General features: G+C 40.5%; 1 protein-coding gene across 3 annotated transcripts in view; it reads right to left on the reverse strand.

The window, feature by feature from the left end:
* Positions 1-27676, reverse strand: part of chst11 (carbohydrate (chondroitin 4) sulfotransferase 11) — a 64020-nt gene that overhangs the window by 21018 nt on the left and 15326 nt on the right. Inside the window, exon 1 of one of the 3 annotated variants that reach the window (XM_044108445.1) lies at positions 4235-4258. The exons of 1 other annotated variant lie outside the window; for it this stretch is intronic. The gene's annotated coding sequence lies outside the window, so the exon portion shown is untranslated. Of the gene's footprint in view, positions 1-18; positions 86-4234; positions 4259-27676 lie in introns of those variants that run through there. One more of the 3 variants, XM_044108446.1, reaches the window with a different exon arrangement.

A 27676-nucleotide genomic window follows, 5' to 3' on the forward strand; every position in this document is an offset into this window, starting at 1 on the left:
ACTCAACTTTCAACTCACCCAGCTTCAGTGCCAGCCCACAGTTTTAGCTGGGGCTTTAGCTAAAAGCCATTCTTTGAGGTTGGCTACCAGTTTAGACACCGGTATGATCTGATGCCAAGCACAAACAGCCTCCACCGGCTTCAGTGTAACAAATTAATATCAGCAAATCAAACATGAGCTCAGCTCGGTTCACAGCAAAGATAGAAATAGAAAAAGTTAGGCTGCACATTTCCTAAACTGTCCCAAATTTGGGTTTTATGACGTTTCATGAATAATAACCATTTACTGCAGGTAAGATGCCTGGAGATACAGGGGTGAATAATGAAAGCAAGCAGACTATATGCCAAGGGCAAAGCTGCAGTTCAGCGTTTGTTTGGCAGGATTTCAGCTCCTTATTCAACTCTATGCAGAGCAGCTGCTGGCAGCGGATCAGCAGGATCAGCCAGAGCAACACTTCCATTCCAACACACTTTCTTTAAATGACTCTGTGGAAAAATGACGAAGGACAGCGCAGACTTGACAAGCAAGAGAAATACTAAATAATGATGGATGTTCATCTAGATTATGGCTGTGGATGAATAGGACTTTTAAAGTGTGGAAAACCGATGATGAATTTAACAAATGATACACATTTATAAGTCTGGACCATCTGTAGAGCTTTACGTTTTTCATTCACATCACAGAAAAAAGTGATTTGTTGGTAGGGCAAAGATGAGTATTACTATGCCTGTCAACATCGTATTAATATTTGATATTTATAGAGTGGCCGGGTGATGTTGTTATTGCCACAAAATACAGTTTTTGCATTTAAACTGTAACCATAATTCAAATAAAAATATATTTTAAAAGACAATATTTAGATGCAAAAGTTAAGTTATGTATCTGTGATTTCAGAAATAATTTGATGAAATACAGAAACACCATGCAGAGAACTCAGGGGACATTACTGTTTATAGGTCCAACATCATAACAAGAGATATGCAGGCATAGAATACATCAGGTGACATGAAGACAAGTCAGAGAAATGAAACAAAGACCCTGGAAACATTGTTCTATCATGACTGGGTAAAGGTTTTTGGAGGAAAAAACACCTCCACTCCTTCCCCCTTACTGGTGCTCTACTGGACTCATGAATACCATTAAAGTAAAGGGAACTCTTTGTTATGCTTAAGATGATTTGAGCTTCGGGCCATGGTGTGTCATGCTCCTGAAAGTAGCTAATAATATTCTCATTTTCTGCTAGTGATCCATGGCTGATTTACTGGCTATGACTGGACACAGATCATTCTGTAACCATGTTAGCTCGTGTTTTCGGCGTGCGTTCTGGGGTAGTCTGCAGATTTGCACATCTGCTGGGTAACAAGGAGAATATCGGAACACACATTTGCTCATCTGTCTGCGCATCGTCACAATGTGACAAATCTGTTTACCACAAACATAAATCTGGATCTGCACCAAATATTAGTACAGTGAAGATCCACATCTTTGTCTGTCACATTTCCCTCTCATCAGGAAAGAATGCTGGCAGCCTTCCTGGCATCTCTCAGCTGGTATCAGTGCAAATGAGAAAAAAAAACACTGCAGATTTCCAAGGACTACTGGATGAGAATTAAAGAGCTGATTATGCCAAGGTTGTCGCTGATCATAATTTTACTAGGTACCTCCTGCATGAGAACCTTGATCTGTCTGTTGGCAGGACTCTGGACCCTGCTGGGGGGCTGAGCTGAGTGCTTGTTAGTGTAATGAGGCTGAACAGACAGTTGTGACCTTCAGCAGATGAGGAGTGAGACAGAAGCAACCAATGCCTCCACATCCTGCTAACACACAGTCCTGTACAGAAACGCCTGTGATTGATAGCCTCATCACCAAAACTGCTCCTCAGTGGTGCAGTTCAGCACATTGCTCTGCAGTCTCTGTGCTGCCAATCGATGGTTCACACACAAATTAATGCAGATGTGGAATATCTTCCAAATCCCTCCCTCGTTTGTGCATCATACTAAGTAGCAGCGGACAGAGCAAACCGACTGAACTACGCGATGAGGATTCACTGATGGGTCCCCGAGGTGCGGTAACGTTGACCTGCTGGGCTAACAACGACTGATGCCGAAATACATCAGGTTGAACAAGTGTGAAGAACATTAGGTGCAATTCTCCCATCGTGTTAGCCCCTCGTTGAGCATCAAACTCCCTCCACTGAAGCGTTAAGCTTGTTAGAGAAGGACATCAACCAGGTCGGCCCTGGACGTGTCAAGACACCTGGACGGTATCTAAATAAGAGCACACATTCATGGCAGTGTGCAGCAGCAGGTCAGAGGTGTTAGATTACTCTTTGCTCAGTACAGATGCAGAAAAACTTGTTTCACTTTCATTATAGCAACTTTACTCAGCAGCAGGATGGTTTACTCTGACGTGAGTAAATGGGCCGCGCCTAATGCCTGACATGCTTCTACGATATGTCCACCTTCTCTAATGAAGAGAAAACAGCCTTTTCCTCACATCATGCATAATCTGCCTAACACACACACACACACCCACACACACACCCACACGCACACATGCATGCACACACTCTGAGGTAAGATTTAAATCCAATCTGTCTGCACAGGACTTATCTCCGTACGGCGGTCCGCTCTGATGCCTCCAGGCATTTCCTCAATTATACACATCATAGACACAGACAGTGAAGCAGACAGCTGAATATTTCCTGATAATCCTGTCTGAGGTCCGTCCGCTGCCTTTGACTAACAGAGAGTGAGTCCATTCTTAGACGCCCTCTGAAGGCACCTGTAGGATGAAACGGGAAAGCAGCCAGTAGAGCCGGGTGTGGAGGCCCAGTCAGTCAACAGGAACACCAGGTTCCTTCCATAAGAAGTGTCTGCCAACATCTGGCCTTCACTGTCCTCTCACCTGCTTGGACTAACCAGATTCCTCAGCTCAGAGTCAGCTAAGGTCATGGGAGAGGGGAAACTTTTTCATTTCTTTCGTGCTGACAGGTACTGCCTGAGCAAGCTTCAATTTAGCGAACCTGCACTAATAAATTACGGGATAATTACACTCAAATACTGGAAAACATACAGGTTTGGACAGGTTGGTTTTCTTTCAGACGTTTTAGTTTAGATAGAAAGCCTCGAGCGCTTTCTTGTTATTGTGCAAATTTTGGATTTGGTACAGCAGCAAGAAAAGCACAATAAATAATGAAGAACCCACAAGTGTTATGAAGAGAAACACAAGATGTGAACTATAACAGCGATGCCCTTCTTAACTTCCAGGGAACATTTCTGAGCCTCATGGTTTCAGTAAAGGCAGGCTGCTGAAGCTGGGTGTAAGAATGATTCTTTGTGAAAATTCAGTGATTATGAGATCTAAAAATATGACTTTAATGTCATGTGAGAGTTCTGAGGGCCTTCTATAAGCCTAAAGAATGTCAAGATTTCCAATCTAATGATTTTTAAAAATAATTTTTCATCATTTGTACCAAGAGGTTGTAAAGGCAAAACAGTAATGAGTCTAGCAGAATATCAACAACTAATAAAAGGGACCAGTGTAGACGAGCCAATAAATCTAATGAATAAAGCCAATTGAGAGGCAATATGCCACAGAGCTCTGACGGAAAAAGCCTGTCGCCCTTTGGCTTCTAGCCCAGACTTATGAACTTGTGGAAGCAGCTCACTTCATGAGCTTAAAGTTTATGATTTAAACATCTTTAGGATGCACAGGTACCTCCCATGAATATTCTTTCTCATCAATAACAATGCTTAGAAATGGACTTTATGTCAGATTAGTCAGTGCAAAGAAGCTAAAACAAGATAATTTGGTTAAGTTGCAGCTCTGGGTGGATTCTGGGGAACTTCCAGGTAAGGAAGTAAAAACTAACCCAGCCCAAAAATAACAATTCCAAAGGTTAAAATCACTGTTTCAAAGTCCTGTAGTGCCAGATAAGCAACCTGGAACCACAGGACACAGCTGATTTTGTCCTCATGCCTTAATGGCTTTGATTCAAAATGAAGGTTGAACTTGTGTTAAAGTGGCTGAAAAGCAGGTGTGAAGTGTGGTGTACACAGCACTGGTTTTCAGTGAAACTATGACATTTCATGAGTTCGACAAACAACAAATAGAGCCTACACCTTCCACACCAAATGGAAAAACTGACTGGAACAAGAACCATACCATATGCAACTAAAAATCAACACGAGGAACCCTACACACGTTTCAGAACTGTAACAGTTGATCTTACCTGCCACTAGCAATCAAAGCTTCTCACTAGCATGGAAAAGATTGAGCTAATTACAAATTCATTGTGACTTTGACTATGACGGATTTGCAACTTCCAACAGTCATTAAGAACCAGAGTATTGTGTGTTCTAAACGTTTGCAGAAGGCAGCAGATTACTAAGAAGGATTTATTTTAGTTAGTGATGAAGTGAGAGATGTTGAACTAATTATTATATAGCATACTAGTAATGAAGATCACCAAAATGCCACTACAGTGTTACAATTCAGTCAGAATTAATGTTTGGACTCTGCCCAGGAATAAGGAACCTGTCGACACATCGGCCGACCAGTCCTCTGAGGACGCTCCGTCAGAATATTACCCTACGTTGTAATTTCACAGGCTGTGATTTCGCTCCATGCGACTCATATACAACACATATTCTGTCGAACTCTCAGAACAAGCCTACAGCCATGCACAACATCTGCCACCATCTATCAGGAGAGGATTACGGGCCGCTGGAGGAGGATTAATTTGTTGCTAATCTTTACTTCTCAGCTGGAGAGAGCCCAACACACACACACACACACACACACACACACACACACACACACACACACACACACACACTGGGCTGTGCGGGTCCAAACTTTGACATTCACTCTGGTTTTGTTGCATTGTGTGTGTTATCCTGTCGGCTGGTATGGAAAGAAATGACTGAACAATGGAAGCCAAACAGAGGAGAGAGAGATGCAGTGATTAACGATGTTGGCACAACTTCATTAACCTAAGCTCTGTGAGAAACGTTATTCAGCCCGAATGCTGGCTATTAAACCAATCAACTCTCGAGTGATGATTGGCTCAATGCAGGTCTTTCAAATTAAAGCACCAGATTGAATCACTTTAATGATGATTACAGACTAGAGGAAAATATAGAGGCAATTAAAAGCCGCACCTCAGGCTCATATAGGAAGAAAATACCAGGTAGATAAAGTGAACTTTAACTTAACTCTGTTTGCTGGTGGAGAGAAAACCTGACAGTATCAGAGAGTGTCAAAGACAGTTTTGTCATATTGATCTGTATAATCAGATCAACCATGAAAAGATTATTTTACTCCCAGTAAGAAAAGAAAAAAAACAGCTACTTAATTAATCCAAGACAGTCGTTATTGAAGATGTGATATTATGCAACTCTCTAGTTGCATTAATACATAGATGACAGTAAAAAATTGGTTTAAACAAATTTATACAGTGCTCGCGTTACAATTGTAAAGATGTGGGCATAAAGGTAAGGAGCACAATACAATCAATAAATAAACTGAGTTTTGTATTTTATAAAGTGTTGCAAAAAAAGCTTCAGCACCTTCAGTTCAGTCTGAAGACATGTGGAGTCTAACCCCTGCAGAAGCCCCTCAGGAAACCCCATAGGAGGCTCCTCTCAACTGCAAGATATTTACTGGCGTGAAAAAGTTGCACCTGATTACCAGAAAGGAATCCAAGTTGGTTGACTTGGCTGGAGACTGAGAGGTGAACGCTTCACAGGGCGACTTCATGAAGGAGAGGGTAAATAGAAACATTGTGACAATAGGAGAGAAACTGCGAAAGCAAAAGTCGGCGGTGGTGAGGGCATCTCTCCTGGAGAAATGGAACATTTGAATGAACTGCAGTGTGGCTCTGTTAGGTCAGACAGCTGCAGATTACAAAGATATGGGATGTGAATTTCCATTCTTAAACTAGTGGCAGGGCAGATGGGTCACACTTCTTTTTCATTTGGGCCATATCAAACATCTGAATGTTCTTAAAGGGCCGGTTGTGACAGAATGTATTGATAGAACCCATTAAATTGCTATAATGTAAAATAAATAGCTGTTTCAGCATTCAACAAGTGTTTCTTAAAATAAAATAATATTGAACATCTTTTCACACTGATTAGTCTATCCAGTGTTTTGTGATTGTTATTCTTGTAATCAAAATCACAGATTTTGTGGTGCTAACTTAGAAATATTTGAAAGGAATTTTTGCAATGTTTCCACCCATTTTAAATGTGACTTTTCATCTATTGTTGTCACAGACTATAGTTTTTGGCCAATTTTGAGGAAAAAAAGTCAGTAAAATCAGAAAAAATGTGGGGATCTGTTGATTTTATGGATTTGTGGAGAAACTGGAGGGCCGTATTTGGAGTCTAGAGGGCCACATAAAAAGCTGCGCTGGGCCAGATTTGACCCTTGAGTTTGACACGTGTGTGGTGGGCTCCCACGTTTGTTTTGGTTGTATTTACCCAGAATTCCCTGTGCCTATAGTGCACTTCCTGCTTTTGTAGCGGTCTCTGGACTGCTTGGTGTTTACAGAAGCCTCTGAATGCACCAGAGTTGACTTCAACCAAATTGAAACCCAAGTTTTAGATGGATGAGAGTTGACTTCTTTGGTCCACTTCAGAGTTCCAGTATACGTTCACACCTCCCAAAATGAACCGGACGTTCTAGGCAAACAAATTGGAGTTGGATTAAAGGGAACCGAACGGGGTTGTTGGGAATGTAGCCTAAAAGGCCGCTGTTGTTGGAAACTCCTTAGCATTGCTCTAACATAGAGCAGTATGCACACACTTCTCTCATCATATGTGTCCTCTGAGGAAAAAGAAAAACAGAACAAGAATAGTTTCCTTGTTCTTCATGTGTATCGTGTTTAATAATTGTTTTCCTGTCATAATTCGGATGACAAGAAAGTAGAAAACTGCATCCACTCCAGCTGTGTGTGTGTGTGAACCCTTTATGCACAAGGCTGTTTGACATATATGAGCATTTGACAGACACTTCACAACACACAAAACCACCAAGATACAAATGGATGAAAAGAGGTTGGAACAGCAGATGAACTCTCTGAACTTCCAGACAAACGCCCAATGGGAATCACACCCAACACCTCCAACCTGCAAGAAAATCCAAGAAAACATGAGCTGAGTAAAGGAGAAAGGAATTCTGGAATATGTTGGAGGCTTGTGATCCCTGAGACCTGACAGCAAACTGACAAGCTGAGATACGGTCTGAGAACATCACTGACCAGCAGGCGGGCAGGGAGACAAAGTCATCAGACAACAACAGACAGCAACAATTACAGCATCTCAACAGGGTACAGCACGGCCTGATCCCCAGCTCTCCTGGCGTCTTTCATCTGGACTCCAGGGGGAAATGCATAAAACATCTGAAGCTGGAGAGCTGCTCTCCAGCTTCAGATGTTTTATTCATGTCAGAAAAACAAGAACTGCTGAGAAATTCACAAGGTTTTTTTCTTTTAAATACCTTCAGATGACAGGATACGTGTCAATAATGGAGATGTGACGTCAGATAAGTTCTCTTTAAGATCCATTGGTCAAACCCTCTTTCATTAGCTCAATAAGAAATGACAGTCAATGTAATCTGTAGCTATTAAGTTTAATCCATCACTGGACCAGAACACCAGTAACGTCTGTGAGACTTCTTTGAAGCTGCTTGGTCAGTTAATGTGCTAATAAAACTTCAACCTTCTCTCTGCTCTCTGGCCCAGCTCTGCATCCAGGAAGCCTCCTTTTCCAGTTCCTCTGGGGTCAGAGTTCAGATATTAATTGAGCTTCAGAGATGTTGATCAGCTGCTCCCGGTTGTAAATAAAACAAAATAAAACACTTTGTGGTGGGCAAACATTGACACTGGTTATGCATCATATCTGTCAATTGTAAAAACGTAAGACTGAAAATCCTTCCAGCTGCACAGCATCCAAAACCAGAGAGAGTAAGAAAATCCAAACTAAGACCACAGAGCTACTGCCACCATGTAAAGTACAGCACAGACCATAAAAATAAAAATATGAATTAAATCAAAGGTCAATTCTGAAAGTAAGTGTCACCTGATTGATTGTTTCCTCATACAGAAAAACTGTGATTCCTTTTTTCCAAATGGTTCTTGAATTGCCTAAAACTTAGTAATCTAATTAATCCAATGAACAACATTGTCACATTGTAGCTTCTTCCATTTTTCTAAAATTTATGAAAAACAACTCTATGCCTTTAACAAATGCTGCTGCACTAACAATTTTGTTCTAATTCAACATTTTCTGTGTGGATGTATTTGTGTCTTTAATAAAGGTGATGAAAAAGTACCCAGTGCATTTGTTGACTTTATTAAAATGTTGAGTCCAATCTCTGCTATGGTACAAACAGCATAACCCACAGAAAAGCGTCCAGCTGAGTTTATGCTGCACAAAATTAAAACACACACACACACACACACCGCGCCAGTGTACTGTCCTTCTCATTGAATCACAGGACAATCAGATAGTCATTGTCATAAATTATCATTTTTCCTCCAGGTTTGCAATTATTTCATCAAAGCAGAGGTGACATTGTTCCAGCAGCAGCAGCTCTTTAACTGTAGAGCAAACATCCACGGCCATCATTTGTTTTGTGGGTCACCTAGAAAAACGATCTTGGCTCTTCCAACTCTGCCTGGTTCAACAGAAACTTGGAGCTTAGGAATGTATCATTCATAAAAAAAAAGAAAAGAAAAGAAGAAAGAAAATCATCACTCATCTGTTGTGGTAACTATACATTATAAACCACAAGGGTGTGATAACTGTTGAAAACAGGTGAAGTGTTGTGTTGTCCTGCGTGAAGGCAAAGAAGCACGATGTAAAGACAGATGAGTCAGGCTCCAGCAGAGGAAGAAAGGACGTGAAGTGATTGTTGAGGAGATGAGTAATTGCTCCAAGCTGAGCAGAAGGAGCCAGCGCTGCTAAAAGCTCACCAGAGGAAGCAGAAGAGGAATGAGACCCAGGTGGAGCGACGCGGCGGCTGCTGCAGGCCAGGGAGGGAAGCTTTTGCTGCCAACAGCCTGAATCAAAGAAATCTCCAGAAAATGAACCGAAACTTTTTATTTCCTCACACAAAGTGATTCCTTTGGGGCGTCGCTTTTGTTTCAAATATTAAAACATGGTGGAATCTGTTGTAGAAGCTCACTTTAAATAACGCCGAATGTGAAGAAGATCAGACATGCAAAAACCTAAGCATTCTGTAGATCAGGCAGCAAACGGCCGCTGAGTTCACCTACAGTTCCACCTTTAATGACCTGATGACCCCTGAGGGACACAGCAGACTGTGTCACTTTAAAGACTTCAAAAAAAGACAAATCTGTGAAGCAGCTATAAGATGAAAAATGTTTTTTATTTTTGCTCGAAAGTTGAAATTTTAACCCTTCATTTTTAATTTCCTGTTTTTAAGCTTTTATGTGATGGTGTGTTTGTTTGATGTTTGATTTCTTTTCAGTCTCTGTTCCCTTGTTCTTCTGTAAACAAGATGTCTGTGCATCAAGTTGTTCATATGTCTATTTAGCTGTGTTAATTAAGGCCTTAAAATGTCTTAATTTCATTAAGGTTTGCCTCGAATATGGCAAACCTTACCATATTCTTGCCTAAATTTTGTCATGGCAGGACTGTTCAATCTCATATGATTTATGTAGGAGTTTGTTCCTGTCAGGTATAAGTTTTAGTCAAGCACAGCCATACCGCTAACTAGCTGCTAATATCCCCTTAGTGGCTAGTTAGCTAGTTTTCTTTTGTCTTTCTTGTAAATCTTCTGCAGGTTGGCTGGAAGACGTTAGTCTTTGCCACTGGCTGCCTTCTGTTGCCAACCCACACGATGTCACACGGTGCGTTCTGTGGAAAAAGATCAGCCTTATGACCACATGCAGTGTGAGAAACACAAAGCTGCTGCCAAGAGACACATACACAACTCAGAAATGTCACAGTTTTGATTTAATCAGAAAACTTTTTAAAGTGTTATAAACCAATGGTGCCGTGTGGATAAATTAGACTTTTCTGGGGTTGACATTGATTATTGACAAGTGTAAAAATAATTCTGCTGTGCAGCAGATCTTCAGAGGTCAACATGTATGAGAAGCTGTTTGAGCTCTTCAGAGACAGGTATGCATGTCACTTTGTCTAACAACATTTCTCTACCATGCAGAAAGACAGAATCCCACTGGTGGAAACAGGCTCAGCCAACAGTGACATGGGTTTGCCAACGCTGCAGAGAAAACACCTGCAGGTTCACCGCAGTAAAAAATCTACATATTATTTCAATCTAAGCCGCTCTGCTCCTCTCTATTAAAATTCTCAGTTACAGAATAAGGTGCAGAAAGTGTGATGATTAGGTAAAATGCACAAAGTTTAATCCGTAAACAGATCTTTTAAAAATGTCTTACCTTACAATAATTAAGATAAAGTCTGTTTAGAGGTGATGCAAAACAAATACTCAAGAAATGGTTAACTGCTAGATTATTTCCTGAGCAAATATTCATCTTCTATGATAAATTCTTCCACGGGAAAAAGTGATTATTTGTTGAATCATTTGCTTCTTAGCAAACAATAGATTTTTGTCTCCCTTTTGTTTTTGATTTACGTAACAAGAAAGATGCAGAGCATAATAAACCGAACGGATCATGTTCTAAACAAAAACTCAGAGCTAAGTGTCCTGTGGCATTTGTCTCTGTCTGCTTGTGTTCTTCAGTCAAACTGATTGCTGACATCTGACCTCTTCCATCTCAATGTGAGTCATTAGACACATTGATTTCAGCATAATTAAATAATCATCTATGTAAATGGGTCGATGAATTCTGACTCTGTTCAGCACAGCAGCTTCATTAGGCAGCTTTGTCTGTCACTAGACACTAGAAAAAGGTAAAACTTATATAAAACACACACACACACACACACACACACACACACACACACACACACACATATCAGAACACGGTGACATCCAAATTTTCCTTAATGAACTAATCAGCTTAGGGCAAATCACCTTGACATTGCTTTGAAAATCTTGAATGAATGTTATTTTTTCATAGAATCATGTAGTGGAAATCCATAATTCGTGCCTCGCTGTGTTTTTACAAATACAGTGCATTTGTGTGAGGAAAAAAAAGCACTCGCACTCAAGCTGTTTATGAGCTGCACCCTGCAGTGAAATGCATTGTTTCATGGAAGGACCAGCCCTCCCTCCACATCCACCTCCTCTTCGTGCCGCCATAATGCGCTGACACGTGGCACACCAACACACCAACTGTAAAATGGCATGAGGTGTTTAACTGTGTGCAGACACGTGGTGTGCCTCTGGTTGAAGGTAATTGGGATCAAATCCACAACCTCCAGTTTCAGCTGAGTGGGAGCGTTTCCTGCTGAGGCCATCAGTTTCACATCAACCTCTGTTTGAATCTTTGCTGTGTCCAGACAAACATCTTTGGTATGATGCTTCCATCTTCCTTGAAATGGCCTCATGTACTACTTTCCCTGACTTTTATTCACAGTATGTCCTGGCTATTCAGTTATGAATGCTAGGTACTTTTTGATACTCACACTATTGTAGAAAATGTCAAGATTAATGGCCTCCTTTGGCAAGGACACAATGATAGATGTGTCCTTGCCATCAAACCCTGTCTGCTGGTGCCGGTGCAGCCTCTGCCAGATTGCCCCCGGGCAGCTGAGGCTCACCATAATAAGTGTGTGAATGGAAATGACTAATTTCATAGTAAAACCTTTTTGGAGTGCCCTGATGAGACACCGTGTAAGTCTGATTTCATTTATGGATGATTAAAGACCATAAATTCCATTGTCTTCTTTTCTGGAAGACGATGGAATGGTCTATGAAGAAGGGCGTTGTTCCCTCAGCGCTCTTCTGTCGTAGCTACCATCAGTCGCAGGAGAAGTGGGTTGCTTGTGAAGCTCAAGGCTCGTCTTCCTACATCGTCACTGAAATCCTCATACAGGATTCCCAGGAAATCTAGGTTTTTTGACATTCGCCCCAAGATCAGACTGCTCCAGCCGGCTATGCGTTATTGCCATTGATGCCAGCGGTGGCAGCGGATTTCCTCGCCCACCTTCGTAAGGTTGTGAACTTACCAGGCAATAATGGAGACGGTGTGTCTGCTTTCCTGTGCCCCAGTCAACCCAAAATATATTCAGCTGCTGTGTTTCCTCAACAGACCAGTCCAAGTTCTTTGACGCCATATTGTTTATTGGTTCTTTGTTCAGCTGGACAGCTTTTTCTCCAGCCGAGTGATGCCACTGTTCACACAGGAACACTAGTGAGTGTGTTATGCAGCTGACAATAGGGTCTTCCTTGGCGGAAAGCCCTGCTAATCAGCTCATTATTCTTGTGCAATTATTGTAAAAGTAGAGTGACAAAAGAGACAACCTCCAAGGATGAAGGAGCTGCAGATGTTGGAATGAAATTATCATTCAATGTCTCAAACAAGTCAGAATCTTCAATCTTGAATTATAGTCATCATGACTATAATTCACAACTTTTTTGTTATTATTATTTACCCAAATATTGAAGTTAAAGCACCAGTTTTATGCAGAACACCTATCATTCCAAATCCCTTCACTAGATTTAGTGCTTCCAGCTCACTAAGCACCCTTTGTTAGTTAATGTCAGCTCGGCATTGCCGTGCTGTTGACACAACACCTAGACCTACGTCACTAAGAGCGATACAGTGAGCCTTTCAGATTGGAGGGAGACGAGGAGAAGAGAGGAGAGGAGAGAGGTGGGACAGGCCGATGATCGTCCGACAGAGCACAAGTATGTGTGTGAGGTTTGTGTCAGCGTGATACAAGACAGAGGAGGCTGCAGTATTTCTACCTGTCAGGAGTTAATACTTCTCCAGCGTCAACCTTTCACATGAAGAAACGGCTTACAGACGATAAAATTTCACTCCTTCACGCTGCGATGCTCTTTCCCTCCAGTCTACAAACACACTTTATGAGGTTGGGCAGAAAAAAGCAGTCAAAACAAGAGTGTTTTCCTTTTGTAACTTAACCCTTGTGAGAATCAGACCTTTGAAGTCTAAAGGATGAAAAATTGTGGTCAGCTACCAGCTGGACCGGCAGCCTAAGGTTTTCTTCTAGGATTGCCCTGGATTCACCTCCATCACTCTGAAAAACGTTTCTACCTCTGCTGAGGTACAGAATCCCCTGTGGGCATGGCGTTGTAAAGTCTCTGATGCTGGTACCATGCTCTGGTAAAAACCAGCTCCTTGCTCTACGTTTAGTTTTATCCAAACGGTCCGGACTCTCTGCTGCTCAGAAATGATTGAGAAACGTTATCTGCCTTGTGGTCGCCTGCCAGTGGAACATTTCCAAAGAGACCTTGCAGGTCATGGGTTGAGAGAAACCTTAAAGCTCTCAGCTGGATGCTCAGAGCCAAACGCAGCCTGGAACGGTCCTGTTTTACCCTTCTTGACTTTTCTTTACCCTTCCTGAACCTCCCATATGAACAGACCTCTCCTTCGCCTTTCCTGATACCGATCAGCTGTTTTAGGGAGTAACCAAGTCATGAAGGCCTCCATCTTTAGCCACATCTTCCTAAAACACCCCACATTCCCCGAAAACGGTACGGTTCCTTAAAAATATGTGATTGATTGGATGCTGGGAAGTTTCCCAACACTGCTTCATTTGCCAGCGTGTGTTAAAAGTTTGCACCTAATTTTACTACTTGCCTGTTATTTAACCAAAGTTTGAGGTCAGTGGGGAAAAAAGAAACATCCACCCAAATTCAAGTGGTCATACATGTGCTGCATATAAACCTTGATGATGACAACCACAGTTATTTCCATTCTGAAATCCTGTAATTAGTTAGTTCTGAGGTCCACACATTTCCTCAATATTTCTCATTTGGTTCTGTTTTTATTTATTTATTTTTATTTTTTTGAAGGAGGACACACATCCACATCCAGAATTAAATAACAAAAATGGCTTCCAGTGCTGAATATAGAATGAAAGCAGTTTTAACGACTAATTTCAGCACTGTTGTGTGCTATTCTAAGTTCTTTAATTTACATTTGGTTGCAACAAAGAGCTACAATAAAAGATTTATGGACAAACATTAGAAAAGAACAATTTACAGTTTTCGTCCAAAGCAAGTTCAAACATGGGTGTGTCGACATGCTTTTTATGGACAGCGCTGAGAGTCGGCAGGCATGTCACAGCAAAGCTTTGACCTTGTATGTACACACGGCTGAATACTCTGAAATTTGATCTGTTCAGAGTGAAGAGTGAACGTGTAGGTGGAAGGAGCAGCGGGGAGAGAAGAAACGAAAAAATAACCGGTTTCACTTCAGACAAACTGAAGTCCCTGAAAAATGCCAGCAAGTCTGCAGCTATAAATGGCAGGTTTATGACTGGTTGGCTCTGAGGCACATGCAATGCCACGTACCATTGCAAAAGTATGAATCTTTTCACGTTTTTTCACATTCCAAACACAAAATTCAATGTGCTTTTGTTGGGATTCCAGACAAACTTCTGAAAGGTGTGGCACACATTTGTATTCAAGAAATTCTCTGATACCGCTAAAAAAAAAATAAATAAATAAAAAATAAAAAAATCCAGTGTAACCGTCTGAATTCAGATGTTACCCTGTAGACAACATCATGAGGAAGATGGGGTTAGCCTACGAAACATGTGGGATTTTTTTTTAAGCTAGAACAGGCCAGGATTCAAGGAGCGATGAATGAAGCTAAATGCAAGATGAAACCCTGAAACGCTCTGAACAACTCAAAGTCTGAGAGGCTTTTCTGTCTCCTGCAGGCTAACAAATAGGAAGACAAGTAAGCAATACTGATACAATAGACAAGATCCACCTGGGAATGTAATGCAAGAGTCAAACCTAACAGTCACTGATGTTTTCCATTCAAATCTGACTGAGCTTGGGCTAATTTGCAAAGAAGTCTTTGAAAGTCTATAGTCTGTGTTCATTTGGAAAGACTATAGAAAAGTAAATATTGACTATAAGAGTCCAACTTTTGATGTACTCTTTCTGCCTATTCTTGCTGATCTGCAATAACCTTAAATAAGTTCTTCTAGGTTTCTGCTGACTGGTGGGCAAGGTTTATATGAAAGTATTATTTAATGACAAGGAAACTATTCTTTTGGAAATGTTAAAGATAGTCATTGGGAGCAAATGCAGAAGTCTTTTTTTTAGCCAGAAGTAGTGAAATTACAGTCTTTTTTATTCGTTCTTTGCCTGATCTTCTTCTACAGCTTTTTTTTTTTTTTTTAGCTAAACAATCATACAATCGCCTCTTTCTCCTTTGGTACCATGAAGCATCTCAGTGATTCTCTCTCATCTCTGGGGTGTGGCCTTTCCAAATAAAGGTTTTGTGGGTAAACTCAGCTGCTGCGAGCAAGAGAATAAGCTCCTTCAGGAGAAAGGCAGAGGAAGAGGCAGGCTCTAACCCGGAGGAGAGGGAGAGTGATTTAGGTAAAACCCAAAAGACCTGTTTCATAAAAGGAAGAGAAGATAAAATAAACCTATGAGCAACAGAGCGCAAAACATCAGGTTTTACAATCCTGAGAGGATTTAAGATGGAAAGCTAAGGTTAGTCCATACAGAGCTATATATCTGTGCTGCATAGCCTGGAGATGAAAGAATTTAATAAATCATAACAGCAACAATGTCATAGTGTAGAGGTTGCATTAAAATCCATATAGGTTCTATTTTTAATTCAGGAGGGAAAAATGATCTCTTGTGTTAATTTATGAACTCTGAAAATGACCCTTACAGGGATCCTTACACTCTTGTCTGATTTGCTAAGTGTTGTGTTATGTGATTAGCTTAACCATGCACAGTTTATTTTACAGGAGTTTTTACATTTAAACACTGAATAACATCAGTGTTGTACATTGCTACAAACTATATGTGCAACTATATTTGCTCTCCCATCTGGAACATTGAATCTGGTTCTTCTACGGTAAATAAATGCAGCATCTAGACATTCAGCCTGCTCAGTGAAGTCCAGCGTGGTTCTGTGACGGAACAATGAGTCTGGTCGTGAGATTTCAATAGATGTCCTCAGTTTCTGGAGATTCAATATTAACAGATCTCTGAACTCCTTACAGCCATGAGGGAAAATGTCATGGAAAGACGATTCCATGGCTGGTCCCGTAATTCCAATGGAGGAAACTCCTACCAAAGCCCTTAGCATACCAGGACATTTTGGACAATACCCTGATCCCAACACCATGGGAACAGTTTGGTGTCCCCTTCTTGTTTATACATTACTTTGCACGAAGTCCAAACAAGTGAGTTTAGTGTGAAAGAGTGAGATGTCTTTAAAGTTCTTTTGTATATGAATATAATGCGGCTGCACAGTGGAGCAGTAGGTAACTCTGTAGCCTGGGTTCGATTCCCGGCCCAGTCTTTCTGCATGGAGTTTGCATGTTCTCCCTGTGCATGGTGGGTTCTCTCCAGGTTCTCCGGCTTCCTCCCACAGTCCAAAAACATGACTGTCAGGTTAACTGGTCTCTCTAAATTCTCCCTAGGTGTGAGTGTGTGTGTGAATGGTTGTGTGTCCTGTATGTCTCTGTGTTGCCCTGCGACAGACTGGCGACCTGTCCAGGGTGACCCCGCCTCTCGCCCGGAATGTAGCTGGAGATGAACACCAGCAACCCTCCTGACCCACAAGGGTGTTAGAAAAGGGATGGATGGATGAATATAATGTATATATCATACATACATACATACTGTATGTGCCACTCATTTAAAATCCCGAAAATGAGACCATTTCTTTCAATGACCTTTACTTGTCTAAATAAAAATGAAATAAGAAAAAAGCGACAACAATGTGATAACAATAAAACAACAGAAGTGCACAGAGGAAGATTATCAGTGTAACTTTATGTTTTCTATGTGCAGCAGTCATATTGAGTCTGAGGTTTGGTTTGGTGAGAAACCTCAGATCGTTCCTGATAGTATCAATTAGTTGTATGAATAATGCCAAGTCGTAGCTGACTTGTAACGTCGAAATTCCAACTTCCCAACAAAGCAACGGTAAGCAACTGTTTTGCTGATCTCCATTTACACAGCTGCTATCATTACATCCCAGTAATGACACAATAACAACGTCACTTAGTCTCATGTAGAACCAAGTGAAACTGATAACCTTCCAAAATCTGATTGAATCAACTGATGATCGTCTGACCACCTGCGGACATTCACTGAGAAATGAATGATTAAAAAAAGGATATGATGGTAACAATTGTGATGATGATGATGATGATGATGATGATGATGATGATGATGATGATGATGATGATGATGATGATGACAGGTTGTTGGCAGAGCTCTTGAACTACTTCTCAAATCTCAGTGAACTGCCTTTGAAGTTTGAACAAGTTTGGCAAATATTAGGTTGTAATTACAAAAGCCTTAATCAGCAGGGAGAAGAGAGGAAGTGTGTTTCATGAGGGCGTGTGTGTGTGTGTCCATGCCATTTGACTCAGACAGTGGTCCTGTTTGCTGAATGCTGACCAATACTGGTTAGGTTTTAGTGGGTTATATTGATAGTCGGGCCGGGATTTTAATTTTGATTGACTATAAAACATAAAAAATTTTAACAAAATTAATTTTCATACCAAAGTTCAAAGCAAAACTTTTAAATTTGTGCAGCACTGGTAAGTCCGACACACGAGTAACAAACAGACATGGACGACAAAGCTGCTTCTCTTTGATAAGAATAACAATAAGTTGTGCAACGCTGAATGGCTAGAACAGAACCTTTCAGCAATCTGGTGGTTGAATAACCTAAACAGCAAATTAAAAACAATAAATGTCATTGTTGAGCTCATATGTCTATTTATTCAATAATTTAGCTGGGAAAATAATGTTGCTTATTTTGTCGATGTTTGGTTTTCAATTAAAATGTCATTAATTGTGATTAATTAATCACAGTGCCTTGCAATGAACTCAGATAAAAACTGAATCGAGTCCCACCACTAACTGTTAGTATTCCAAACCACACCGTTAAAATAAAAATTTTTAGAAAGCAAGCTAAAGATGCAACCACATAGTTTGTCTCTCTGTTTTTAAGTACATAACTACTTATTCCACATTTATGTTTTACTATTTTAGTTTTAGTCATTAAACAATTTAAAATATTTATTTTCATTTCATTTGATTTCTATTTTACTTCTATGATAACACTATGACTTTAGCAAGTATCATACGATTTATATGACTGCAAAGTTTATAGTCACTCATGGAGTTCTGTATTTCTATTTGAATTATTTTGACATTCTTTAGAATGACACAATACACAAACAAATCTGATTGAAAAAGGATGTTCAAATACACTTTGGTAGATTGACTTATTAACGTTGGCCAAACGTTTCGACTCTAGTCTCTCCTAAGCAGAGGAACTCCTTCGGTGTGTGTGGGTGTGTGTGTGTGTGTGTGCGCGTTGTCCGCTCTAGGACTTCTCACGGCTTTCCTCTGGCCACTTCCCTCTTCTTCTGCTTTAGTTGCTAAAACCCCAATGAAGTACTCTGAAGTTGTTACGTGTTTGTAAACAGATAAAAACAGATCGGGTTGCGCTTTTCTGTGCATGGATGTCTAAACGACTGTGCACAGCTGAGGAGACAGCTCTAAACTCAGTGTGATGTCGGATAATTAATGTGTGGGGCCCTGTGTGACTGCCTGTCCGTGTGTAGTTGAAAATAGCCTCAAAATGAGCGGGTGTGCGGCATCTGGTTACAGCGGCGTGAACTGAGCGGTTCGATAAAGTTCAGTTTGTCTATGAGCTTGGACAGTGCTTAGGTGGAATTCTATTTCTATCGGTGTGTGAGTGACTAACGATCATTAAGAGCCCTTTATCATCAAGTCTAGGATCAGGAGCCGATAGCAATGCAAATGCAGGTTGTGTATTTCAGCATTTCTAACTTTGAAAGGCCCATTTTTCCAACAAATATTATGCTATGAGGACCCACTGCTCCGTATGGGACCCTCCATGAGAAGAAGTGCTGTTTATGGGTTATGGGTTACTAAAGTGTTTGTTTGTGATTCAGTGTAAGGACCATTTTCCTAACAAATGCCTAAATAATATTGTGAACACTGATTGCTCTTGTTGGAAGAAGTGCTGTTTGGGTTAGTGGTTAGGTTTAGAACTGAGTTATGTTAAGGTTAGGGCTGGACATGGTCAGGTTAAAGGTCAGGGTTAGGCTGTATCAATGAATGAAGAATGAATGGAAGGCAACGCAAAGTCCTTCTGAAGATAGAAAGACATAAATATAAGTTTTCATCCCCATCTGCATTTAAGGAAATAAATTCCTCATTACGCCTGCAAATGAAGTGAACCTATTCTGTTCTTGGCTCCCTCTATATTCCCTCCTCATTATGCTTCTGAGATCGTTCGCTTACAACAGCTCTGCTCATTAAAGGGCTGCATGACAACTTTAAAAACAGCTCTCTTCTGTCTGGCAGTGCAAAGAAAATACTTTGCTCACATTAAATTTACAGACCAAATGACAGATGCTAGAGTAGATTTTTTTCTTTTTTTCAGATGTGTCTATAACAGGCTGAAAAACTTTAAGCAAAAGATCAAAGTCTCAACTCTTCTCCTTCATAACGATTATCTCTGACCCGCTGGGCCACATCCTGCCTGATGACAGTCAATGCAGTTTTCTACCAGGACATTCTCGAGCACTGCATGCTTTATTCTACTCACAAGCTTCACGGAGATGCTGATTTCATTTTCCAGCAGGGCTCTAATGACTCTGGCGGTTCTGTGCTTAACTGGCCAGACTTGGGCTCTACTGCAAGATGATGAAGGGAAATGATAGAACACAGAAATTCCAGTTATCATTCAGCCTGCACATAGCTCTTCGTCTCAACATCTCACCATTATCATCAGCTTAACATCTGTCATGACATCATCAAGGATTTTCTCCTGCTAGGCGACCAGTGACTCAGACGTTCGTCCACATGCTCTGACTCCTACCTGAACACCATTCAGGTGCCATCTTTGCGTCTAAAGGCTGCAGGCTGGAAGGTCTACATGGTAAAGTCTACACGCAGACGGTAGCTCATCACTGAGGACCTAAAACATCTGGACAGCTCACTGGGCCCTCACCATGCGAGACCCATAATTATCTACCAGCTTTACTCATGCCAGTGATCTTGGTCTGAACTGGAAGTAAGCCCTGCTCCTCAGATGAAAAGAGTGTCAGTTTTCACCAGATTTTGGGTTTTCATCCCTTTCCTTCCAGCAGAATGTTGGTCTGAGCAGATGCAGCTTCTTTCGGACCCTGCTGTATGAAATGTTTCCCAGACCTCACCTCACTTTGGGAGCAGAACCGCTTCTAAGCACTTACTGCATCAGTGGCTGCAGAACTCTACCGTCCACCACCAATGCCACAGTTCTGCTGACCAGTAGCACCGCCACCATCAGAATGTGAATGTGTGTGTGAATGACTAAAAGGTAGTGTGGAGCGCTGTGGGGTTCTCTGGATTTGATAAAGCACTGTACAAGCACCAACCATTAAACATTTACCATCAACCAAACAATGGTTAAATACAAGAGGATTTCTGCACATTTGAATATTGATACTTTTCCACTGATTATTTTTTAAAAGCTTTTAAAACATTCTGGATAGCTGAGTACAAATAATTTACCTTTTTACGTTGAATCATCCAAAGTCAGCTTCAGACTAAGACGTTAAGGATTAATTCATTTTTATTTGTTTTGTTTTGTAGTTTTGGTATCTTTATTAACTTAGACAGGTGTTATTTTTTTCTAATTAGACTTGTCATACCCAGGATTAGACTATCTTACATGAAATATGAGTTCATTAAAGGACACCTTGTGATATTTAATGTATTCTGTTGTCGTGTAGTAAGAAAATGTTCTAAGAGGTTTTACAGCTCACATAGCTAAGAAGCAAGCCTTACATAAGCTTCAAATGAGGGAGAGTACAACGGATCAGTGGGTTTTATTAGTGCCCAGGTTGTTAAATGAGCTGAAAAAGTGTCTTTTAATTAAAAATCAACATAAAAACCGCTACATTTAACAAAAATAAAAATCAATTCCCATCTCAGTTTTTTTTTTTTTTTTGTCAGGAATCATTTTCCATAGTTTTTCTCTCCCTCTGTGTGCATCAAATCAAACTGAGTAAAGTTTGTGCTAGTTTCCCAGACTTCTTAAGACAGTTAGGAACCCTGATAAAGATGTTTAAGGCCTATCAATTCTCAATAAAAGCACCAGTAGCAACGCAAATAACACCCTATTAAGCTTTTACAGCCAAACCCCTAAAAGGCTTCAAACTGCCTCCCTATTGCTTTTCTGTCTATTTCCATGCAGCCTAATGTCTACAGCAAGATGCCAGAGCTCCACAAGTAGACATGATAAAGAAGGTCAAGTGTAGATTTGTTTGTGTCCCTGTAGAGACTGTTGCTGTTGAAAGCCATTCTGAACAGGGATGTGTTGCTGTAGCCGGTGTGTGAGGTTCCTTTCTCGGTGCACTCAGGAACCTTTAACGCTGGCTTCAGTTCTGCACTTTAAAATTACAGCCTGTGTGAAAACCGTCCTAAAATAGACTGCAGAGAAGAGGACAGCCCCTTTTTCCTTCCCCAAAGTCTGAGTGTTTGCGAGTTATGGTGAGTGATCCAATGAGCAGCGAGACACAGACCAGGAACTGGAGAAAACATCTGGGAAACTGATTCAGCTTCACAGCCAGACAGGAACATGTGTCAAACTCAAGCATGTCAGAATTTCAGAGAAGGTATATCCTCAGTGAAGACTTTTAGGCTCTGAGCAGAATCAGTAGGCGAGACCTGAATCAATGCCAGTTGGTTGTGAAGATTTAAAAAATAATGACAACAGGCAAGTTGTTCACCTTTGTTATGAGATGATAATTGCGCTATGAACCATTCACCGGACAAGACGCATGGAGTTCAGTGGCTTCATCAAGATCTTGTATAGGACTTTTTAAGAATGAGATTTTTGTCTGCATGTAGTTTGCAAGGATGCAGCGATGCACTTTTTTTTAAAACTTCCAATACCGATATCTGAGGTTTGGAATCGGTCGGGTCCAATCTGATACAGAAAAACAGCTGAACTGACTTTTTTTTAAAACACAAACATAAATGTACTGAATTATATATTCATTTGCTGACTCTGCACCAGTACAGCACTCTTAAATACACCAACAGCTTCACAAGCTTGGTAAAAATAAACGGCAATAAGTCTTCTTTCAAATGGTTCAAGAAAATGAATTCTAAATATAATGTAAAATAAATAATAAACAATACAGCCTGACGTCGCTCAGAACTCAGAGCGTAGAATTAGACTGAATAGATCTGCCCTTATGGATCAAACACATTGTCACGACAAAGAATTTGATGTAAATTTTTATTTTTTTTTAAACTTCAATTGAATTTTTTTCAGTATCAGCACCGATACAGATATTGATATTGGATCGGTGTTCCTCTGGACGGTGGAGTGAGTGGCGAGCTGCATGGGAGGAAACATTGTTCCTGGAAAGACAGATCATCCTGTGACTCTGGCTCTGTCGAAGACATTCATACAGTTCATTTAAGCCCATAAGCGACAGAGCAGCTTTGATGATGGAGTGCAGCTTATGAAGGCAGAATGCAGTCAAAAATCCATTAACCAGAGCCGAAATGATTTAAGGCTGAATGTAGAGGAAAGTCATCAAAATTGGACTGAAGGAAAACAACACAGCTGCCAGAGAATTTATTTGTTCGTTATTCATTTCTTCTCTTATTTACGCAGGTGTTTGGTCCAAAGCCACTTGTGGGATTAATGTGAGTGGAGTAATTAACAGTATGACAGAGCAGAGCCCCCTCCTGTTGCTATGTCCAGCCGTCCACAAGCTTTGAGAAAGAATGGATGTGATTCATTATGTTGTCCTGAGAGGGGGAGGAGTTTGTTCCCAAATGGTTCTTAGAGTTACAAGTTAGAATAGTAATAAGCTACAATAATAAGCTCTTATATCAGTTTGAACTAGACCGTAAAAATGTCTATAATATTATTGTTGGTCACAAGAATTATAAATTCTAATAAATATTGAGTAGCGGTATATCAGACAACCAAAGATCCAAATATGAAATTTTGCAGCGATCTGTGTTTACAGGTGATCAGCAATATGACCTTCCTCTTCAGAAAGGACATTAACACTAAGTACCAACTCATTTTCGACTGCAAACAAAACCACATGTACTTTAGGTTCTTTACACAGAGATGATAATTGATAGTTAAAAGTGTTTTTAATGCAAAAAAAATCTTTGTTTATTTTTTAATACACCAGTTAATGAAGCTGCAGAGCTTTTTCCTGCTTTCTAAGTCAGGGGGGCCCTGAACTACTGGTGGCCCAGGGCCCAATTGTGGCTTTGACTGGCCCTGACTGAAGGTCAAATGGTGCACATTTGGCTCTCTGGTGGACACTTTTGTAATTTCTTAGGATGAGGTCTTAAATAAAAAATGTAACTCTTTTTTTTTTTCATGGAAACGTTTAAGCTTCAGAAGAAGATTATGACCACTAACAAAATACAGAAAAGAAATGAATAGTTTTGAACTTTAATTATTTCAAAAATGTCACCATTCTGAGATTGAAGTCAGATTTGTTTTGTCGCTCTGGTCCTCTTTGGTATTAAACACAGAGTATTTTTCTTTTACTCCCTGTATTTTCACTTAAATGTCATAGTAGTACCATAAGAAACAGCTTACTGAGAGGATTCTTGTTCTTGTTGATGGCAACAGACTAAATGATTTTCTAGACCAACAAAGCAGAAAGAATTTACACAAGAGGTCAGTAAAATACAATACCGAAGCAAAAAAATAAATAAATAAATAAATAATGTCACAACTTTGTTTCATGTAACTCTTAATTTCTTCCTGAACAGGTAAAAAGAAATGAATTTACATGGGAATAATAACGTGTCTCCTGAGTACCTGCAACTTTGGGATTTTGGTTCATGTTGCAAAAAGTTTTCACACCTTTTCAGTGTTACAGTTGCCAGGAAGAAAAAAATAGAATTTTATAAAATGGGTTAAACCTTAAAGAAATCCATATCAGTGAGGAAAATAAAAATAATTCTGATCATTAATCTGGAGTCATGGCTGTGCTGTTCCAGGTAGCTTTGAACTGCAGGTAAAGGATCATACCATTCTGTATGAGTAGAGGAAATTATACATGCTGGAGCCAACAAACTCCAGTAAAAACCATATTGAGAAACAGCAAAGAAAAAAAAAAAAAAGAAAAAACGTACTCTGAGTCTGGAATAACCAAGTCTCCAAATCAGTGTTGCTGAAAAGTCACCCTGCGGGTTTTTACCTGACTGCACGGAGTAAACAAGGTCTGGAAACAGAAAGAGTTTCTCACTCTGGACATCATCTCTTCTTCATCTGCTCACATTTCTGATGAGTTCCAACTCCCACACAGGAAACATGGAGCCTGAATAGACTCCTGTAGACGCACTCACTGTCAGAAGTCACATGTCTGCTACACTCTGTTCAGAGGAGCCCCCCAACCCTCAGCCAACACACACACACAAACACACGCCCACATACGCACACACCCTCGCCCAGAACCAACAGGGACATCGTACTGCTCTCCTCCAAGCCCCGACTCCCCCTTCGCCATGGCAACTCCATCCCACCTGAAAAGCAATCTAGTCGTAGGAGGAAGGTGTGAAAGCATCTGCATTTGTTACCCCACTTCCTCTGCCGTTACTCTTTGTCATTCTCTGTACCTGACACCCGCCGGCCCCCAGTTCTATTAGCCAGCACCAGGTGCTGAGCCAGACATCATAAATATTCCCTAATCACCATCAGTGATGATTCATGAGGCCCACGGATACATAACCTTCAGGTGCATGCAGTCCTCCCACATACACATGGAGAGGGTACGGATAGTCACCCACAGGCGCTGAGTGACTGATTACTTGCAGCTTCTTCTGGGCAGCCCGGTGAAAGCACCTTGGTGACAAACTGATGGGAGCAGAGGAGGGACAAGGATGCAACGGAAGGAAAGAAAAGAGATCAAAGTGCAGAGCAGAAGGAGAATAGTAACAGGAGGAGCCAGAGGCGAGCAGACAGAGGAGGAAAGGTCCGCCACTTCTTGGGGTTGTTAACCACACATGATCCAAATTCTCCGTTTCCAAGCCGTGTTGCCTTCCACATGAGATGGCCCACATGACCTGACCATATTCTTGTCAGCTAAACAAAGAAAAAGCTACCTGTGTTCACAAATTACAAGATGCACAAATCTGACCTAGAGTGAACAGTGCTGTGCATACACCTTGAACTTTATGCCACAAACACAAACACCAGAGCAGTTTGCTTGCATTTGTATACAGGCCACTTCCACCTTCACCCTCGCTTTCACTGCAGTTAACAGCAGCAAGTCTTTCAGTGTCCATCTCTACAGGCCAGAGGCTAAAACTGTTGTCCATTCTTCTTGTCAAAATCTAAATCAGATTAGACAAAGACCACCTGAGAGCATCTGGTGTGTTCCTCTGTTTTCAGATTACTGTCTGCTTATTAAAGTTCTTAAAGCTGCTGTCACTGTTTCTCTCCGTCATGCATGATTTTGACATTTTGAAAAGCGTGTCACAATGAGACAAAGTTTGTGATTCCTGTCATTTCTTTAAGGTAAGCTGTTGCTTTTGATAAAAGTAGAGCAATTGGAAGGAGTTTAGTGTTCTATTGCGTCATGAGCTGGTTTAATTTCTTTTTCGTTTGTGACATCACCATCATTTATCTATAAAATCAACTGACTATGTGGGATGTAAATGTCAACAGTGAAGGCTCCTTCACAAAAGAACTTTTTTTTTTTCTAAATTGGCAAAGTTTTTAAAAAATTTTGACCCACATCCACATGGAGACGATAGTTTGACCTGGTTCTGGTCAAACTATCGTCTTTGTGTATTCATGAGGACAATGTTCACTAATCTTGTTTTCTTGTGTTTACATTAGAAAACGGTAAATGGAAAATAAGAAGTTTCACTTCCAGTTTCAATCATCTCATGAAAATGGGAATGTAACACCACTTTATAACTATTAACTGATGTTATTGTGTCATTTTTGTAATATTTCTATGCCTATTATGTAGATTCTGAAGCAAAGGTGCAGCGAACACGACGTGTGAGAGCTTTGCCGTTTATGTGCAGGAATTTCTCGTTCTGGTTTGTGTCATCAGATGCTACAACGTTATCTACGTAAGACGCTGATGTGGGAACATTATTTTCTGATGGCATCATGTCTTCCAACCCTATTACAACTAAACGCTGGAGTGTGTTACAATGTGGGAGGTATCCCAAACCTCACCGGCCTGCAGAAAACAGCTGCAATTAGTCCCAGATTAAAGTAGAGACACGTGGATTTGCAAAACAAGGATGATTTCACATCATTCAGGTTATTTCTTATACATTATTTCACTATATCACAGCTTCTTTTTAAAGAACTATTGTTATACATGTTATATAGCTCAGTTGTTTTATAGTTTCTTTTAAACTGTGATTTGATTGTCATTTTATTTCTTTGCTGTGACACATGAGCAAATAAAATCTATCTATCTATCTATCTATCTATCTATCTATCTATCTATCTATCTATCTATCTATCTATCTATCTATCTATCTATCTATCTATCTATCTATCTATCTATCTATCTATCTATCTATCTATCTATATATCTATCTATCTATCTATCTATCTATCTATCTCTCTATCTATCTATCACATAAGATCCCCATAAAATGGCGTTTGTGGTTGCCATCTATAAAAAAAATACCTTTACAGGCCTCTGTAGAAACCATACTGAGGAATAATGTTGGATTCTTCCAGCTGAGTCTGAAGAGGCTTCAGTGTGACAGCCAGGAATGAGATTATGCTGCAGAGGTATATTGCTGTTTTATGAACATCTTAATTCCTTTTCCCACTGTGGTTCCCAGACACAATTTGAATCCAATATAAATGCTGAAGCTGAATATTTACTCAAAGTACAGATTAGGAATGAAGTGCTCCTCCATAGCACAGGCTGCAACAGCTTTTCTGCTCCCTCTCCAGGTGGGTGGTGCAGAGCTGGTTATTGCAGCATGCTTTGGAATAATGCAGCAAAATGCTTTTTTTGCCCAGATGAATAATGGTGAATGCATGAAACACACTTGTGAATCAGACCCAGGGCTTCTCCAAGCAGAGTTTTGTCGACTTCCGAGGCCCAGCTTTTGCAAAGTTTTCAATTACCAATACCAATTTTAGGCAATTAGGAAATATGTAATGAAACAGCCTTCAAAATATTTGTCCTCGTCTTTCTGCCATGACTGGTCATAAAGTATTTACAGTAGAAACAATGGCATCATGCTGCCATGTAACTGAGTTTTAGGGTTTTAAAACAAAGGTAAAGTGATTACTGGGTGAACATACACATTTGTTAGCATCTTGTTTTAGCGATTAGCACAGCTAGTATGGACAGAATTGCTAAATCGCACTTTGCCGCAAATGCTAGCAGCCTAAAACCCTGGTCTCTAGTGGTCTCTACCCCCACTTACTCTACTCTAGTGTTGTCTCAACACACTGACTTCAGTGCTAACTGGTGCTATCTCAGGAAGCTAGGCCAGGAGCAGGACAAGGTTCACCAAGAACCGGCCA

Source organism: Gambusia affinis, linkage group LG23 (assembly GCF_019740435.1).
Source record: "Gambusia affinis linkage group LG23, SWU_Gaff_1.0, whole genome shotgun sequence".
NCBI lineage: Eukaryota > Metazoa > Chordata > Actinopteri > Cyprinodontiformes > Poeciliidae > Gambusia > Gambusia affinis.